Source organism: Theropithecus gelada, chromosome 1, assembly GCF_003255815.1.
Source record: "Theropithecus gelada isolate Dixy chromosome 1, Tgel_1.0, whole genome shotgun sequence".
Taxonomy (NCBI): domain Eukaryota; kingdom Metazoa; phylum Chordata; class Mammalia; order Primates; family Cercopithecidae; genus Theropithecus; species Theropithecus gelada.
Window position 1 is genome coordinate 24602178 of NC_037668.1, and position 18252 is coordinate 24620429.

General features: G+C 39.0%; 1 pseudogene; it reads right to left on the reverse strand.

Moving 5' to 3' along the window:
* Positions 1 to 291: 291 nt before the first annotated feature.
* LOC112634593 lies at positions 292 to 925 on the reverse strand (annotated as a pseudogene).
* Between the last annotated feature and the right edge of the window lie 17327 nt (positions 926 to 18252).

Here is an 18252-nt window from a genome sequence, read left to right on the forward strand (position 1 = left end):
CTACTTAAATGTAATAGAACCTATAACTTATTCATCTTGGCTCACAATGATTCCCATGAGTTCAAAAGACAGAGCCACAGGACAGTCTAATACCAGATAATCTATGACTTCATGAAAGCATTTGTTCACAAAATACATAGCTATTAGGGTACAGGGACGACCTTGCTTTTATCTTCTCCATGCATCTTCTCTATAGAAAATTCAATAAGAAATTATGAAGATTTTTATACTCAGAATGAGAATTCAACTAATCATGAATGTACACATAAACATCACAATGAACCATCATACTCAAGCCTCAGATTCAGGAACTTCTTAATCAGGGCAACAGTAATATTCCATAAAATGTATTTGCCCCATTCATTCTAATCACATGCTATAATGAAAGAAATCCTGTTATTTGTGTGAATAAAATACCTTGCAAGATAGGACTAATGTCTTTGTAAAGGGTATTAGCAAATAAATCAAATCTGTTGACCTGGGTCTGATTATAATGAAATGCTTGCATCAAATAAAAATCTTTGGAAGTCAAGTTGCAAACTTTCTAAATTTCCAAAAGTAGATAACCTGAAATAATGCTTGTCAGGAGACATGATAATCTGTAGGACCTCAGTCATCACATCCAATTTGGGAAATGCTTCAGAGCCCCTCTGACTGCAGAATAATTTTATTAATAACATTGGTACTGCAGAAGTCAAAATCCAGAGGCTTCTCAGGCTCTCGAGTATTGATTTGCAGACTGTCACCATTCCTCCTTCTTCCAAAAATAGCATCTAGGGGTCACCATAACCTTGGTAATACATTCAAAGTGCAGTTAAAATCCCTGGCATAGGATTTGATCCAAAAATAAACAGTCTAAAAGGACAATTAAGTTAATTTTAAAAGTAACAGACTCTTCCTGACATGTAAACTCTTAAAACACTCCAGCCTTTGCAGTGTGGCCCAGACGCTAGAGAGCCCTTCCTAGCCAAGTCCCTGGAGAAGTAAGCTCCAGCTCCCTGAAAACAGGAGGAAGTGGAGCAGCTCCTGCCACTCTTAATTTTTGTTTTCAATTTCATTGATTTCGGCTCTAATTTTTTAAAACTGTATTTTCTTATGCTTACGCTGCATTTAATTTACTCTTATTTTTCTAGTTTCTTAATATGGGAGCTTAGATGATTGATTTTTAGGTCTTTCTTTTTTTCTAGCAACATGCTTTTAAAATTACAAAACACCAAGGAGAGAGAAGATCCTAAAAGCTTCCTGAGAAAGAATAGATCATATCTGAGGATTAGGAATAAGAATAGAATTGGCATTCTTGACAGCCACACTAGAAGCTAGAAGAGAGTGGAGCAATTCCTTTAACATTTGAGGACAACAATTTTCAGCCTAGTCTTCTATACCTAGCTGATAATTATAATTATATGTACATGTAAGGAAGGAACAAAATTATTCAGGAATCTCCACGTCTTTGTTTGTTTGGGCCTCTATAACAAAAATACTATAGACTAAGTGGCTCATAAACAACAATTTATATACACATTTATTTCTCACAATTCTGGAGGCTGGGAAGTCCAAGATCAACATACCAGCATATTCAGTATCTGGTGAAGACTTGCTTCCTGGTTCACAGGGAGCCATCTTTTTTCTTTTCTTTTTCTCTTACTTTTTTTTAGAGGCAAGGTCTTGCCATGTTGCCAAAGCTGGGCTCTAACTCCTGGACAGCAGGTGTGCGCCACCACACCTACCAAGATGACAGCTTTTTGCTGTGTCCTCACACGGCAGAAGAAATGAAAGTGCTCCCTGGGCACTATCCCACGTAGTATAAGAGCACTAATCCTACTCACGAAGTCCATACCCTCAAGATCTAATCACCTCCCCAAGCCCCACCTCCTAATATCATCACATTAGGGGTTAAAATTTTAACATATGAATTTTGGGGGTAACACAAACATTCAGTCAACAAGGATGATGTCACCCCAGGAAAATGGTGACCAGAAGCCCTTGAACTTTGACTTGTACAGAGCTAGACTGAAACTTGTTCAAAGCAGGGGGACAGAAAGCTCAAAAAAGAATATTTCCTAAGGAAAAAGTGTGTGAGATATATGTATAAGTGTTGCAGGTAGTGGGTGGTTGCAGAGAAATTACCTGAATTTATTTTGAGAGAAATTTTACTATTTTGGATTTCTTAAAATAATTAGCAATAAGCACATCAAGATGGAATAAATTATTAAAGATGTGTCACTGACTTCAGAAAAAAATAAAGATGCATAAAGAAGGAATCTAACCATACTACATGGCTTAACGATTAGTTTTATCTAGAGAGTTATGGTAATTTAAAACACCAAACAGTTATTTAATCAACAATTGTGAAATGACCATATTGGGAAAGTGGGAAGAGAGACAATGCACATGTATTGGTAAGATGTAGGGTTCCAACAATGTAAGAAAAGAGGTGTAAGAAAACCAAATTTGTACCTTCTATTGCAGCAAATCAATAGATAATGGAGTGGCTAAAATTGAAAACTAGGAAGATAACATATTATTATGAAAGGTTAAAAAACGTTGCCTCGAGTGAGTGGGAATTGGGAGTGGGAAGGTATGAGGCAGGGGACTACTCTTTTATTATCATCCTTGTAATATTGTTGAATTTCAATCAATAGTAATATAATAATTGAATGAAAATAAATTTAAAACATAAATAGCTCTACTAAATGCTCGCTGAAGTATCTTCCTATTCTAAGGCTCTATATTCTATACCATTTAGCTCTACTAAATTTTAGCTCTACTAAATGCTCACCAAAGTATCTTCCTATTCTAAGGCTCTATATTCTATACCATCCTAAGGATCTATATTCTACACTATTAATCCAAATATGATCTATGATAAAATATAATAATATTTTAGAAATAGAATTCATTACTTCCAGCTAAGTGAATTTGGAAAGGTCCAATTAAAGAAAATAACGCACTTGGACGATTCCTATCAGAAGGAATAAGAGTTTTAACATATGGAAATACAAAGAGTGGAATTCTAGGCCAATGGAATTGAACAGTCAATACTTATGGACCACCTATATATAACCAATTATTGATGCGTTCTCTAGAGTCCCTGATTGCCTCTGGCACAGAGAGCTAACCTTTACCACTCAGCCAGTAAGCCAATAAGTGAGAGGTCTTTTTCACAGGTTATCTCATGTAACCCTACCACTCTATGTGGTAAAAATATTAACTGCAACCCATAAGTGAGGGAACAGAATTTAAAGAAGTCAAGTCATTTGCTCCAGAGTACCCTGCTAGTATGTGGTATAGTCAGAATTTAAACCCAATTATTTCCTAAAATTCCAATTCTCTTTCCATCACTCTGCCCTGTTTTTGGCATATTTGTACATAATTTATATATTCTATATAATGTGATCAAATGAAAAAAACCCTGGAGAGTCAGGGCCTTCCCTCTTCCAAGACCTTATTTCTGGTTCTTGCTTACCGCATCCTTCCCTTCTCCTTTCACACAGCTCAAAACACAGCTAGACTTTCTATTGGACAGAAAGCAACTATCTTGAATTGCTCAAGATTCCTACCGCAAACAACATAAGCTATTTTCGATAGTTTAAGGAAACAGAAACTTTATTAAAAATATTAAACCCAGGCCAGGCACGGTGCCTTATGCCTGTAATCCCAGCGCTTTGGGAGGCCAAGGCGAGGGGATCACTTGAAGCGAGGAGTTCAAGGCCAGCCTGAGCAACAAACAGCGACCTTGTCTCTCCAAAGAATTTTAAAAATTAGCAGGGTGTGGTGACACATGCCTGTAGTCCCAATTACTTGGGAGGTTGAGGCAGGAGGATCACTTGATTATCTAGGAGTTTGAGGCTGCAGTGAGCTGTGATCACACCACTACACTCCAGCCCGAGTGACAGAGCAAAACCCTGTCTGAAATACACACACACACACACACACACACACACACACACACACACACCCCTCAGAGATCATTGGAGAATCTGAAGGACTGAAGGAACAAAGTCAAGACTAAACTCACAGAAAAAAGAAAAACAAAAAACAAAACTGTGTTTCCCACACCTTCTCCCTCCACCGACATACACACACACCAAACCAGGCAACAAAACTATTCTGAATAAGTTCACTGTTTCTGTTCCATAAACATATAATGCCAAGACCTGACAACACTGCAATTGCTCAATCTACAGTACAACTGCCACTTCCGTATGTACTTTGCAATTGCTGCTATTGCCTAAAACCCAGATGTCTCTGAAGCCAGCCGCATCAGCAAGATGGAAACTCCATGGAGAGCCAGGTTCTCATGTTGATGACTTCTAAATCAAGCCTCCCTTGGAAGCACCTGACAGGGCAAGCCTAGGTCACCTGTGTCCATCTGGGTTGCAAGAAAAAGAAACTGAGAATTTGACTCCTGTCTTCTGCGCTGGGGACATGAGAATTATTACATGTGAATTATTTAAAAGATTCTGGGAAGGCACAAATATGACACATGGCCACTAAAAATTCATTCAAGAGAGATAAGGATTCCAGAATTACTCCCAGATTTCTGGCTCAGGAAAGTAGGTGAATGATAGTGTCATTACAGAGACAGGGAGCACCCAAGGAGGAGCAGGTCAAAGTAAGTGAGGAAAATGTGGGTTTAGCGCTGGAGGTGTTGCGTTTGAAGTGCCCATGAGATATGTAAATGGGGATGTTTAATTGAATATATGAGCCTGGAGCTTAGACAAAAGGTCAGAACTCCAGACAGTAACGTGGGCAGCATCCAAATACAGATGGCAGCCGATACTGCAGAACAGGATGAGACTGTCAGGAGAGGCCACCATGAATGAGAAGGGGGCAGGCCTCCAAGCCACGTAGAGCTCAGACAGCAAGTGATTGGGCTAAAGAGGAAGAGTCAACAAGGAAGACTTACAAAGAAAGGTCAGAGCAGTAGAGAAAAGAAGCCAGACCTGGTGGAGTGCTGGAAGGCAAGGCAAAGAGTATTTCAAGGAAGACGACACTCAGTGGTGTACTGTGTACTTGAGTATTGCTAAGAGAGTAGTAGATCTTAAATGTTCTCTCACACACACACACAATATGTGAGGTGGCAGACATGTTTATTAGCTTGATTATAGGATCATTTCACAATGTACACAAATATCAAAACATAGCTCAATAAAGCTGGCGGTGGAGTGTGAGGGGAAAGAAGGATAGGGCTCAGATCTAGCAAATCTTGTTTCAGATCTAGGAAATATCCAACAGATAATTATTTGCTTCCACCAGATTTTACCCATCATTCTATGATGTTTAATTTGGTTTCCTCTACTTATATTTGATCTTAATGTACTGAAACAGGGAGCAGGTAAAAAGACAACAAGGGTGAGGCAAAAATATTAATAAAAGCCAGATAATAGATCCTAAAGCTCTTCCAGCTTCTGAACCACTTATCTTTGTCCTCATTGTCAGTATCTCTCCTCTTTCCACCTCGTAAACATGGATGCTTTGTTTGTGACATGAGGCTGTCTCTGCTTTCCTTTTGGTCAGCTCATCAGAGAGCTCTGGGGCCAGGCCTTTCCTGGCCTCCCTCTGCCCACATACACTAGGCTCCAGGAGAATCTGAACATACCTCACCCTCTACTTCATCCTCCTCCCTCATCTGGCTAATTCCTACTCACCTCCAGGTCTTTCTTTATATCTCACTTTCTCCAAAACTATTTTCAAATCCTGCAAGCCCAAGTCTGAGTTAAGTGCTCCTGTTGTTTATTTTTCCATCATCTCCAGGACTTTCCATCACACCAAAAGTGGAAAGAAGTAAACTCACAGGCTTGGGCACCATACCCGTGCAAGTTAAAATCCCTGCTCTACCCACTTGTGTGGTCTTGAGCAGGTCTCTTAATCTATTGAAGGCTGACAGTCCCTAATCCTAGAAGGTGTTGTGAAAATTAAGAGTTTACACATTTAAAACACTAAGCAAAGTAACTGAAAGATAGAAAGAACTCAGTAAACTCTATCCGTTATTATTATGACTATCAATATATTGTTTTATGAGGTCTAATGTCTTGTCTGCCTTTTTCAGTGAAGTGTATAAACTCCTTGCGGGCAGAAACTGAATCTGTATAAAATAATTACAAACTCGAATCACCAAGACTCACCACCTTAAAACTCCAAGTGTACATTTAAAACTTTGTACTACACATTTTTATTTAAATGCATAACGAAAAATTCAACCTTTACATATCCTAAATCATTGATTGTCTTAGGACTCTAAGTACTTTCTCATTCTTACTTCCCTTTTACTGTTAACGGAACCACAACTCTCCCACTGACGTAGGCTCCCAACCCAACAGTCTCTACTTCTTCCCTTTTCCTTGACCCCTATGCTACTCAATGTCTTTTATATGGACAATTCTAGTGATAGGGCTGAGTCAGGGGAGATGGTAAGGATGATGGCAGTCAGGTGAGGTTGCAATAAAAAAAAAACAATGATCACCATGGCTGAGACTAAGGTAACATTTAAATGTCAGTGGAAGGAACCATATTTGTGCTGAACTGTGGAAGCATACCTGAAGACAAGGATGGGGGGATCAGGAGGATGATTCTGGTATTTACAGCCCAACATTTATATTAATCAATTATTAATAAATTCTTAAGAACCTATGACGCCATCTGTATGTTATAAAAAGCAATGCCAGGCTTTTCCTTTATTCTGGAAAGTTGTGTTTTTTTTTTTGTTTTTTTTTTTTTTGAGATGGAGTCTTGCTCTGTCACCCAGGCTGGAATGCAGTGGCGTGATCTCGGCTCACTGCAAATTCTGCCTCCTAGGTTTAAGCACTTCTCCTGTCTCAGCCTCCCGAGTAGCTTGGATTACAGGTGCCCACCACCATGCCCGGCTAATTTTTGTATTTTTAGTAGAGATGGGGTTTCACCATGTTGGCCAAGCTGGTCTTGAACTCCTGACCTCAAGTGATCCACCTGCCTCGGCCTCCCAAAGTGCTGGGATTACAGTCGTAAGCCACCACACCTGGCCAAGTCTATTTTTTAAATATAATAGTGATAAATGGCAGAGTTTGGTAGATTTCTGCATTGCCAGAGTGATCCTTCGATCCCTAAGTTTTTTTGCATAATTAAAAAATTTTCAGTTTATTCTTACTTCTTTCCTGTTTCTCATTTAACAAAGTAGATGAAGGGAAATTACAAAATAGTGGAAAGATTTAATGCAACTGGTGATAAGTTGGGTCTCTAGGTGGAACATCGGGTGGACAGAAAAAGAGGAAGAGGCATAGATGAGGCACGGGATAATTTTGATGTTATCAGGCCTGCTTGAGGTCTGAGGGTGACTGAAGTGCCTCTGGAAAATGACTTTGAGGTGTGTCACAAAAGTTGTGTCTCTGACACTTGGATCCTACATCTTCCTGAACATGTGGCCAAGATGTTTTTTCAATAAAAAAACATGCCTTAGAACCATGAGAGGAAGGAATGCCAGGATTCAGGAGCTGCATGACTCAGCTGGGCCTGATGTTTGCTGCTTCATAATGTCAAGGGCATGACTTACAGCTTCAGTCTGGTTTTCCCCAATTCAATATCAAAACATATGCCTCCATGGAGGCAAATGATGTTCCTCCACCAAGCCCCATCTTCAATGAAACTGCAGTATCTAAATAACTGCAGCTTTTTCTTTCTATGTATTGATGTCTGATATGATTTAAATATTTGTCTCCTTCAAAACTCGCATTGAAATTTAATCCCTGATGTGGTAAGATTGAGAGGTGGGGTCTTGAGGACGTGATGGGTCATGAGGGCTCTGCTCTCATGCATGGATTAATGGCTTAATGGACTAATGGCTTATGATGGGAATGGGACTTGTGGCTTTAAAAGAAGAGGAAGGACTCTGCAGAGTCCCCACAAGCAAGAAGGCCCTCACCTGATGGGCTCCTCAACCTTGGACTTCTCAGCCTCCAGAACAGTAAAAAATAAATTTTGTTTCATTACAAATTACCCAGTTTCAGGTATTCTGTTATAAGCAACACAAAATGAACTGCAACAATGACTAAGAGCAGCTGTATTCACAGGTATCTCCATATTCACACTTTAACTTAGTTCATCACCAAACCCATTAGGTCTTCTTGCCTTCCTTTATCCTTTATTCAAAGAAAACACTGACTAGTTTCTTAAGAAAACTTGGTTAAGGCCTGTCATTTGTATGAGATGGAAAAAGTGTCTGTAGCCCGGGAGACCATTTCTGGCATGAGAGACCAGCTGTGAGCCCGGGNAAGTGTCTGTAGCCCGGGAGACCATTTCTGGCATGAGAGACCAGCTGTGAGCCCGGGAGACCATTTCTGGCATGAGAGACCAGCTGTGAGCCCGGGAGACCATTTCTGGCATGAGAGACCAGCTGTGAGCTTCTGACCTAGGTGCTTACAAGCATTATTTCAATTTAATATTCCAAACAATCCTGCAAAGTGAGTACTGTTGTTATTCTTATTTTATAGATGAGAAAATAGAGGCTTAGCGGTGTCGTGTGAATGGACCAAGGTTATACAATCAGTGGATGGTAGAAATAAGATTTGAACTTCACCTGGCATAACCAAAGCACATCCTCCTAAGCACTACAAAACACTGCCTCCTGGTGGCAAAATGCAGAAGTTCAACTCCATAACCAAAAGGATAAAAACCACAGTAGATCAGGAAATAGAAGCACAGGAAGTAGACATACAGCATGTCACTTGCTTGAAGAAGCCCTTGTGTTGGACTGTTTGTTCAACCCCCTTACCTACAGGCTCCCCTGCTTAGTTTCACTATCTGGTTCTTCCTTAAGAAGTTTCTTTCCTAGTTTCACTCTTTTACTCTCAGGATAGCTGAATGCAAAACGAAACAAGCAAACAAAAGAAAAAAAAAAAAACGGGATCACTCTGCTTAGTTCTTTAAATTATGTACCAGTCAAAACAAAAATGGCCACTCAAAACATGTACCCTGACTCCCAGAATCACATGATCACAAGAATATACACATAGTTTTCTATGACAAAGTTATTCTTCTAGGCTTTCCATAAATCACTGCTCTTTCATCTCTGCCTTGCCTATTCTATTGGTTTTTAGTTTTAGTTCAGTAACTACTAGTTTTCAGTAACTGGACTGAAGGCTGTTACCATCTAGATCCCTCAACCCGGCAACCAAAGTGCCTATTCTCCCAGCTGCTAGAAGTGTTACAGCTGACACCTGACTCTGTGCTCCAGGACTGCCCTATGCTGAAGGGAACTGCCTTCCCCAAAGTTGCATCCTTCTGTGGAGAAAGCCTGAAACCAAAGATTGGTCTATGAAGAGGTTCAAGGTCACAGCCTTCTTGCCTCACTTAGGCATAACTAGAGGCCATCCCAGTTCTAGGGTTCGCAGGGGAATTGGCTGCAGCCCTCATTACAATTTAACTTCTCCCTCTGCCCAACCCATTTTCCCTCTCTCCTTTATAGGTGTTACCAAGAGCACCCACTAATAAACTTCTTGCAGGCAAATCTAACAGTGTGTTTCTTGGGGACCCAACATAAGATGACATTTCAACTCTTAACTTCAGTCATATTCACAATTACTGTCACTTTAAATAAAGTGCAGGAATGCAGTGTAAAGATACATACACCAGAAAAGGATGTGAGTATAATGTGCAAAAATATACCACAAGGTAAAAATAATACATGAATTTAAAGTCTATGAATCAGTCTCTCTCGCATGCTGCTAGAAAGTGTGTGATTGCTTCACATTTCATAATTTTGTCATTGTAATTGTCACCATGCCACTAAAATTCCATGCCTTTCAATGTTGTTTTCGTTTTTATCTCTAAATAAAAATGTTTAATTAAATGTCTTCTATGGACACTTCGGACCAAGTCCAAAACTTTACCTTAAGGTGAAAACTCTTACTATCTTTCCTACAAGGTTGTGTTTGGGAGGTTATTTGTTTGTCTTTTATTTTTTACCATGAGCTGTTTGTCTAGTCTACTGACATGGTAACTGAAGACACAGATCCCTCTGTCAGAGTCAGCATCAAACATGTGTAAGGCATGGTTTGACTCTAGGAAACCATCAGGGAAATAATTTTTGATCATTCTTTGAGTTAAAAATTGTCTTTTACATTGATGCTAAAGACTTTCCCTAAGCAACCTCTACCACATTAGCATAAAATGTGTGAGTTTCAAAGATTCCACCTCAAATGGCTCCCTTGTGTTCAGCACCATCACTCCCTCCTGGTATTCTTCTTCCTGTGTAACTTCCTATTGGCCTCTCTTCTCTTTCAGTCTCTTACTGAAATGGAAATATGAGAATGAAGGGGCAGGCTGTATGTGGGAAAGATGAATCACCATTAAAGGAGAAACCGCAATCCTAATGCTAGACTTGTAGAAATTGGCTTGTATGGTCCTGAGAATGGTAAAAATAATTAATAAAAATAACTTTAAATGTTACTTAATAAAGTAACAGATAATACAGCTAGAAAAGAGAATTATGGGATAAAGGTTACAGTTTTTATATTGAGCCATTCTTGGTCTTATAAGTATAGAAGACAGAAAAGCTTGTCTCCAATCCTATTAATTCCTTAAAGCCATGTGTGGCATTACAACCACTGAAAAATGCTGGGTAGAGTCAGTCCACAATGACATACTTGTCACGACGTGCTTTGGTAGGCTCTCTCTTTCCCTTTACTTATTCTAGGCTGGGTCCCTTTTGACTACTGTCATCAGTGAAGAGGAGGAGAAACTCCTCTGATTTCTGAAGATTCACAAGTTACAAGACTATCTTACATGCTTGAGGATGGCCAGCATGTAACTGGTGACAATGAATAAAATTATATACTTATAAAGTGCAATTGTTACATTATCCTGATCATCTCTGTTTTCAGAGCAATCTGTAGGATGGGATGAATCAAGGCAGCCAGCTGAAGTCCTGCCCTCTGGGTGCCCTTGGGGGAAGGTATTTGGAGAGTAACTCAGGGGGTGATGTGTAAGGAAGTGGTAAGAAATGTTATGAGTGTGTGTGTGTTCACTGACACACCAGCAATTGCCAAAGCCAAAACGGTGGCTTCGTCCCTCTCTACTGAAAAGGGCCTGCTTAGAATGGGGATGCTTCAACTGCCATCACCTATAAAAATATTGTAGCATGAAAGGGGCCTCAAGGACACACAGAACAGAAAGTAAATGGTAACCACTGGAGTCAGCAATGTAGCAGGGCCAGAAGAAACACAGGGTGACTGCCCAAGGGCATGCACACCCTAAACATAGCCCTATTTCTAATGTTCAAATTAAGGAAAAAAACAATTAAGTGAAATACTTAGGTGAGTCATCTTATCATGAATTAAAAATTATTGAAATAAGAGGGCAATTATAACCTAACAATTCTAGTTCCTGATATTTACTGTAGGAAACAAATATATAAACTCATTTAAACAAATGACTATTCACAATTTTAACAGTAAAACATGAAAATATTATCTGAACATGCAAAACTAAGAGACTAACCACCAAAGTGACTCAGGAAATGATTCACCATGTTGCATAAGCTGAAAACAATTAAGTTACTACATAATATGTAGAAGATGACCTAAATTTTATAAATATATATGCAGCAGGAGTTTGTAATAGCAGATAACAATTTTAGCCCTAACTATGCATAAAGTTAAACTCCAAAATACATACTCCGCAATTACACAGATTAGAGACTGGCCCCTGTTCTTGACCCAGGTCCATATTATCAAACTGAAGGATGTTAAAGCTTATTTTCTAAGGAAAAGGAAGAACACGGTGAAGGGTAAGGTGGGAGAGGTGAAGCATAGGCAACCCCATGTCAGGAAGTGGAGAAGGAGGTGAATCCTCATGTCCTAAGTATTCTCTAGGCCCAGCCACAACCCGAGGAATAGGAACAATTGTTACCCACGTTCAGACAGAGAAACCAAGATGCAGAGGGAAGAGGATAGGTTACTGGCCTGAGGTTACAAAGCTTTACGTAAGTAGAGGAGTCAAAATTTGATACCAGGGCCTGGGCACACCGGCTCATGCCTGTAATCCTACAACTTTGGGAGGTGGAGATGGGTGGATCAATTGAGGTCAGGAGTTCGAAACCAGCCTAGTCAACATGGTGAAACCCTGTCACCATTAAAAATACAAAAAAATTAGCTAAGTACGGTGGCGGGCACCTGTAATCCCAGCTACTTGGGAGGCCAAGGCAGAATTGCTTGAATCCAGGAGGCAGAGGTTGCAGTGAGCTGAGATCACACCACTGCACACCAGCCTCAGCAACACAGTGAGGTTCTGTCTCAAAAAATAAATAAATAAATAAATAAATAAATAAATAAATAATTTGATCCCAGAAAATGTATTTCCAGAGGCTGAAATCTTAACCCCATACCAACCGGATTCTGCAAAAATAAAATACTGAAAGCACATTAACCCATACAAATACACGAACACACACAACTTTGCCACTTACTAATAGAAAAGAAGTACTAATGACAGCATGTATATAATTCTACAAGATCTAGCACGATACTTCAATTCCCCTTCCTAGCTATATAATATTAAAAGGCATCTAAATCTCCTGAGGGTCAGTGCAGTGATGTAGACAGAACACATTGAATTCTGGGAGAAAAATTGGATTTAATATTTCCTACAGATTAACAAATAGGAAATCTTACTCACTACTGGTAGCATAGGGAGATACAACTTGTTTGGAACATAATGTTATATTATCTATTAATTTTGAAGATGCATACATCTTAAGACACAGCACTCCCAGTCCCAGCGAAACTTTTAGCAGCACTGTTAAAGCCAAAAAAGAGGAAACCTGTCAAAGGGACAAATAAATTGTGGCATATTCATGGATACTCATGTGATGGAATACACTACAGCTGTGAAAATGAACTGCAGTTATGATATAAATGAAGATCAGCAAGTTACAGAGGAATGTACGTCACATTTTATTTCTTTATTTAAATATATATATATATTTGAGATGGAGTCTTGTTCTGTCGCCAGGCTGGAGTGCAGTGGCACAATCTGAGCTCACTGCAACCTCCATCTCCCAGGTTCAAGTGATTCCCCTGCCTCAGCCTCCCAAGTAGCTGGGATTACAGGTGCCCACCATCATGCCTGGCTTTTTTTTTTTTGTATTGTAGTAGAGACAACCATGTCGGCTAGGGTGGTCTTGATCTTCTGACCTCGTGATCGCTCGCCTCGGCATCCCAAAGTGCTGGGATCACAGGTGTGAGCCACTGCATTTGGCATATTTAAATTACAAAAATGTGTAAAAACTTAATATATTGTTCATTGTTATAAAACTTAAAAGAAAAGCAGAGAGATAATAAGACACAAAATTAGGTGTAACTTCAGGGAAGTGGAAAGTGGCTAGAAACAGAGGACACACAGGAGCTTCAGAAATGATGATAATATTCTATTAGGTTGGTGCAAACATAATTGCAGTTTTTGCCATTTAAAAGTAATGGTAAACACCACAACTACTTGTGCACCAATCTAATACTAATATTTCATAAATTGGGTGGTAGGTACATCACTGTTCATTGAGCTGGTGTACTTTTACACCTTAAACATTGTTTAAAAGTATTCTGTATGTAGTATTCAACAATTTTAAGAAATCAAGGCCGGGTGCGGTGGCTCAGGCCTATAATCCCAGCACTTTGGGAGGCCGAGGCAGGTGGATCACTTGAGGTCAGGAGTTCGAGACCAGCTTGGCCAACATGGTGAAACCTCGTCTCTACTAAAAATATAAAAGCTTAGCTGAGTGTGGCGGCATGCACCAGTAATCCCTGCTACTTGGGAAGCTGAAACTGGAAAATTGCTTGAAACTGGGAGGCAAAGGTTGCAGTGAGCCAAGATCGCACTACTGCACTCCAGCCTGGGTGACAGAGCGAGACTCTGTCTCCGAAAAAAAAAAAAAAGAAAAAAAAATCAAATGTTCTCACGGAATTTTTTTTAAGTATTAGTAACTTAACATACCATAAAAATTGTTTGCAATGATTTATGAAGATTTACATTTAAAAAATCAACTTTCCAAAACTCAGAATGTCATTTTACCTTTTTGCTTTGTATGTCTAATTTATTTGGGGCCAATTATTCTTAGTCTAGGCTGTTGATGCAAAAAAGGTAAAAAAAAAAAAAAACCTGAATATCAAAAAAATTATTATTTATTTTATTAAGGCCATTTCTTTTTGTCTGTTACAAAAGCAATTTAAATCATTACTGAAAAAAAAATCCAGAAAAGGTAGCCAAACAAAAGCAGACAAAGAACAACACTCATAATCCCACCATCCAGAGAGAGAAGCACTACAGGTATTAACTCTTCTGCAGAAATCCCTTCAGATCATTTCCATTGCTATCTGTAAATTAATGTAATTATGGGAAGTGCTTATTTTTGTTGTACATGCTCTATAATCAGGCATTAGAGTCAGTCTAAATCAAAAGGAAGAAAACGTTTAAATCTATCCCTTCTCTCTTTGTCACTGTATCCTAAGAGATTTGTGAAATGATTCAGCCGTTTCCCCAAGGCAGGAAAAAAAATAAAGCATGGATAGAGAATAGTTTTTGTTATAAATGTCAACTCGAATCAATTTGGTAGTGGTTGCATGAGCTCTGTTTTGAGACACTTTGTGAAAATGTACCTGAGCTATGAATTCTCAGTGCTGAGGGCTCAGGAAAAGAAAGGTGAATGAATCTGCCACCCCGGCCTACAGGGCCTCTGCTTACGTGACAGCTCCCTCTGTTACCTCTGTTTTCCTGGCTACGTGCTCAAGAATGCTCTCTGCTATGTTCTGCACCCTTTTCTTGGCCTTCCTCCTTTGCTGAAAGATACCTAGTTTACTCTGTCTGATATAGAAAATGTATGTAAATTAAGCATTTTAAGGTACCATGCTTGCCTTGAAGTGAAAAAAAAAATACTCTTAAAATATTATAAGGGATGCTTGGAAATCTGTAGTGGTTAGAAGCATTTAACATTTTAGTCTCTTAATTGGCAATATCATACATTGTATATTATCAAGAGTTCCCTAAGAAGGTAAGACCACTAAAAAGGACAGCCTCAAACTTTTAATTCAATGCCTTATACTGGTGACTATGGATGTTCATTTTCATGGCAGGGATATTATAGTGAAAGGAGGGATCGAATTGAGAAGAAATTGCAAAGAGTATGGAATTAGACTAGGGTCTCATATATTAAATCTGGATAAAATTTGAGTCATCACATAACACAGGTCCATTTTCACAAAATCTCATGTTACCACAAGCCAGATTATAAACTGTCTTGGTAGAGTACATCTGGGCTTTGGGATGACTCCACTACCAAAGACAAGGGTGCTGGTTCCTGATTCAACATAAACACATGCTGCTGTATGCTGAAAAGATCCTTCTTTAATTAATTGCCCCAACCTTCTCCTTTGTGCTTCAATAGAGGCAACTTTGTGTAGTAGAAAGAGCAGACACTTAAACATTTTAAATACATCTTCAAATCCTACTTCTTCATTCACTAGCTAGTTGACTTTAGGAGGGTTACTTAGCCCCCCTACCTCTGATTCTTGTCTGTAAAATAAAAATATAATGCCTATCTTGCAGTAGTGTTGTGAAGAGAAACAGGATAATGTGTAAATCGCCTAGCACAATGAATAGCTCATAGTCTGAGCTTAATAAATGTTGGTTGTGTCATGTACACCAGGGGAATAATAATCTAGTATTTAATAAATAAATTGCTATTTATTTTCACTTAAAAAATTTATGGATTTTGGTGCTCTATATATACACGGGCTCCTTTTCCAGCTTTAAGAGACAATTTAAATTTATTTCTTTGTAAGACTGCCTCTGTAAATTTTTCATAATTTCTGTGGCTTGCCATTTCTTTCCTGAGGTATGATCATAGACAGAATTGCAAAAGGCACTCTCAGGGCAGACACACTATGGCTCGGTAGAGTCAGAGCTAGGACCAACCAAGAAGAAGAATGTCTGTAACTATTTGTAGGTACCAGCAGGCTGGAGAGCAGAGGTATGACATGAACTGCTTCAAGACTTAGAGGTAACTTTCTTTCCCCGAGGGTGCAGGATGATGGGGGGGATGGGGGGTATACAGACACTAAACTGGCCTTTAGTGACAAAAACAAACAAAAAGTATTCCCTTCATCCTTCAATATTGTCACCTGCTTGTGATCTAGGTGATTTCCTACTCATTAGGTTACTCTGAGATTTAGGCAGCTCCAAGGCACAGAAAATCTGGGATAGTAAGAAAGAAAATAAAGTCGGGGAGTAGGCAGATCCCTACCTCTCTTTCACCCCTATAAGGGCATGAATTCTTGAACTGCAGGAGACAGAAAAGTCTGAATTCTGCCCCAGTCTCAGGCAAACCGCTAAGTCTTGTAACGGTGTAGTCTCTGAGACCTGACATTCCTTACTAGGCACTGTGCCAATACATCAGATTCTCAGTCCCTGATCAGGATGAAGCCCTTTCACATACATATTTCATGTAATTTTAATAATAAAATTAGGTAATATCTCCCCAAATTTCATAATAGAATAAATTAGAAGGAATTAGAAACAGAGGCTTCTAACTCCAAGGTGAATTATTGCCCCCTGGGCCATAGCTACATCCTCCCACTCTTTATTCCTTCCAGTCCCCTCACCTCCCAGCCTGCAACCCAAAATCATTATCTTTAGGAAATTCTCACCACATGTGGACACACATAGTTTCACAGTCATAATGAAGTATAGAATTGTGCTAAGAACAGAGAGATAGTACAAGATAGTACAGGTAATTATACAGTAGGCAATCCAAATGAGAATGGATTTTGGAACCAGAATGCCTGGGCTCACATCCTCATTTCTCCACTTAACTAAGTTATCTGAGTAATCCTGGTCAAGTCCCTTCCCCTTCTATGTTTAAATTTTCTTATCTATCAAAGGGAGATAATAGCAGTACCTATTTAATGAAATTGTTGTGAGGATCACATAAGTTAATGTCCATGAAACACTTAGACGAATGCTTGCTATATGACACAAACTATAAGTATTAATTCACATTACCAAATCAGTAAATCAATTTTCTAACTCAAGAATTGCAGGCACTGAAACCACTCAGCCACAAAGGAGAAATAAAGTGAAACTCAATGCCATTCTGAGACAGTGTTACATTCCCAGGAAGGGTCTTCTTCATTTTTTTCATTTTGTCCATCTCCAGACAATTTATGAAAATACATTTAAAAAAATCTCTATAGTATAGTTCAGAGTTGAGTCAGAATAAGCAATTTCTACCATGAATTCAGATATCTTAAGCCTACCAGCTAATGCTAGCTCATAGCTGAAGACCTTTCACATACCCAGGAATGATCATTTAAATATCTTAAATCCATCAGTGTAGATATCCAAATCCTTTTGAGACAGAATTTTTTCACATTGAACTTTCATCTCGCCATGGAAAAGATCAACCACTAAGAGACACACAATCTACAGATTATGTGCCCAAGTTTCTTCATATTGGCGGCACAAGCCAGGCACTGTGCTGGCCCTGAGATATACAACAGAGAGCTATACAGACAGCCCCTTACCTCACAGAGCTGAAAAATCAAGAATCGTGTGCGCTCTCCAAAAGTTGCCACTAACCATATATGACTATTTCAATTCAAAATTAATTAAAATTAAATATTAATAAAAGGAAAAATGTATTTCTTCAGTCATGCTAGCCACATTCCAAGTGTTTCATAGTCAAACGTGCTTAGTGGCTACTGTACTGGACAACAGAGATATAGAATATGTCCAGCATTATGAAAAGTTCTATTGTGTATTGCTGACCTAGAGAAAGATGAAAATAAGTACAGAGGCAATGAGAATACAGTGTGAAAATGCTATGATGGAAAAACACAGGATGCTGAAGGAAAAATCTATAAAGTCAGACTTGGTAGGAGATAGGGACTAGAGAAAAATTCCTGGAGTTAGTGACATCTAAGCTGAGACTATTTGTTTAACAAACATCTTCTGAGCATGTGCCATACTCCGTATGTACCATGTGCTGGAGATACAGGAAAGAATAAATAAAGACTCTTTCTGATAGAGCTTTAGTGGAGGAAGATAAGAAACAAACACACTCCTGAGATAATTTCTGGTTATGATGAGTGCTATGGAGAAAAAAACAGGATGACAAAAAGAGGCTACTTCAATCCACTGAAAAGGTAGGGCTTGGTTGAATTTGAAAGTCTTAAAAACATAGTGGCACAAGCTTCAAGGTTGTGTGACTTTTTTTTTTCCATCAGTGCT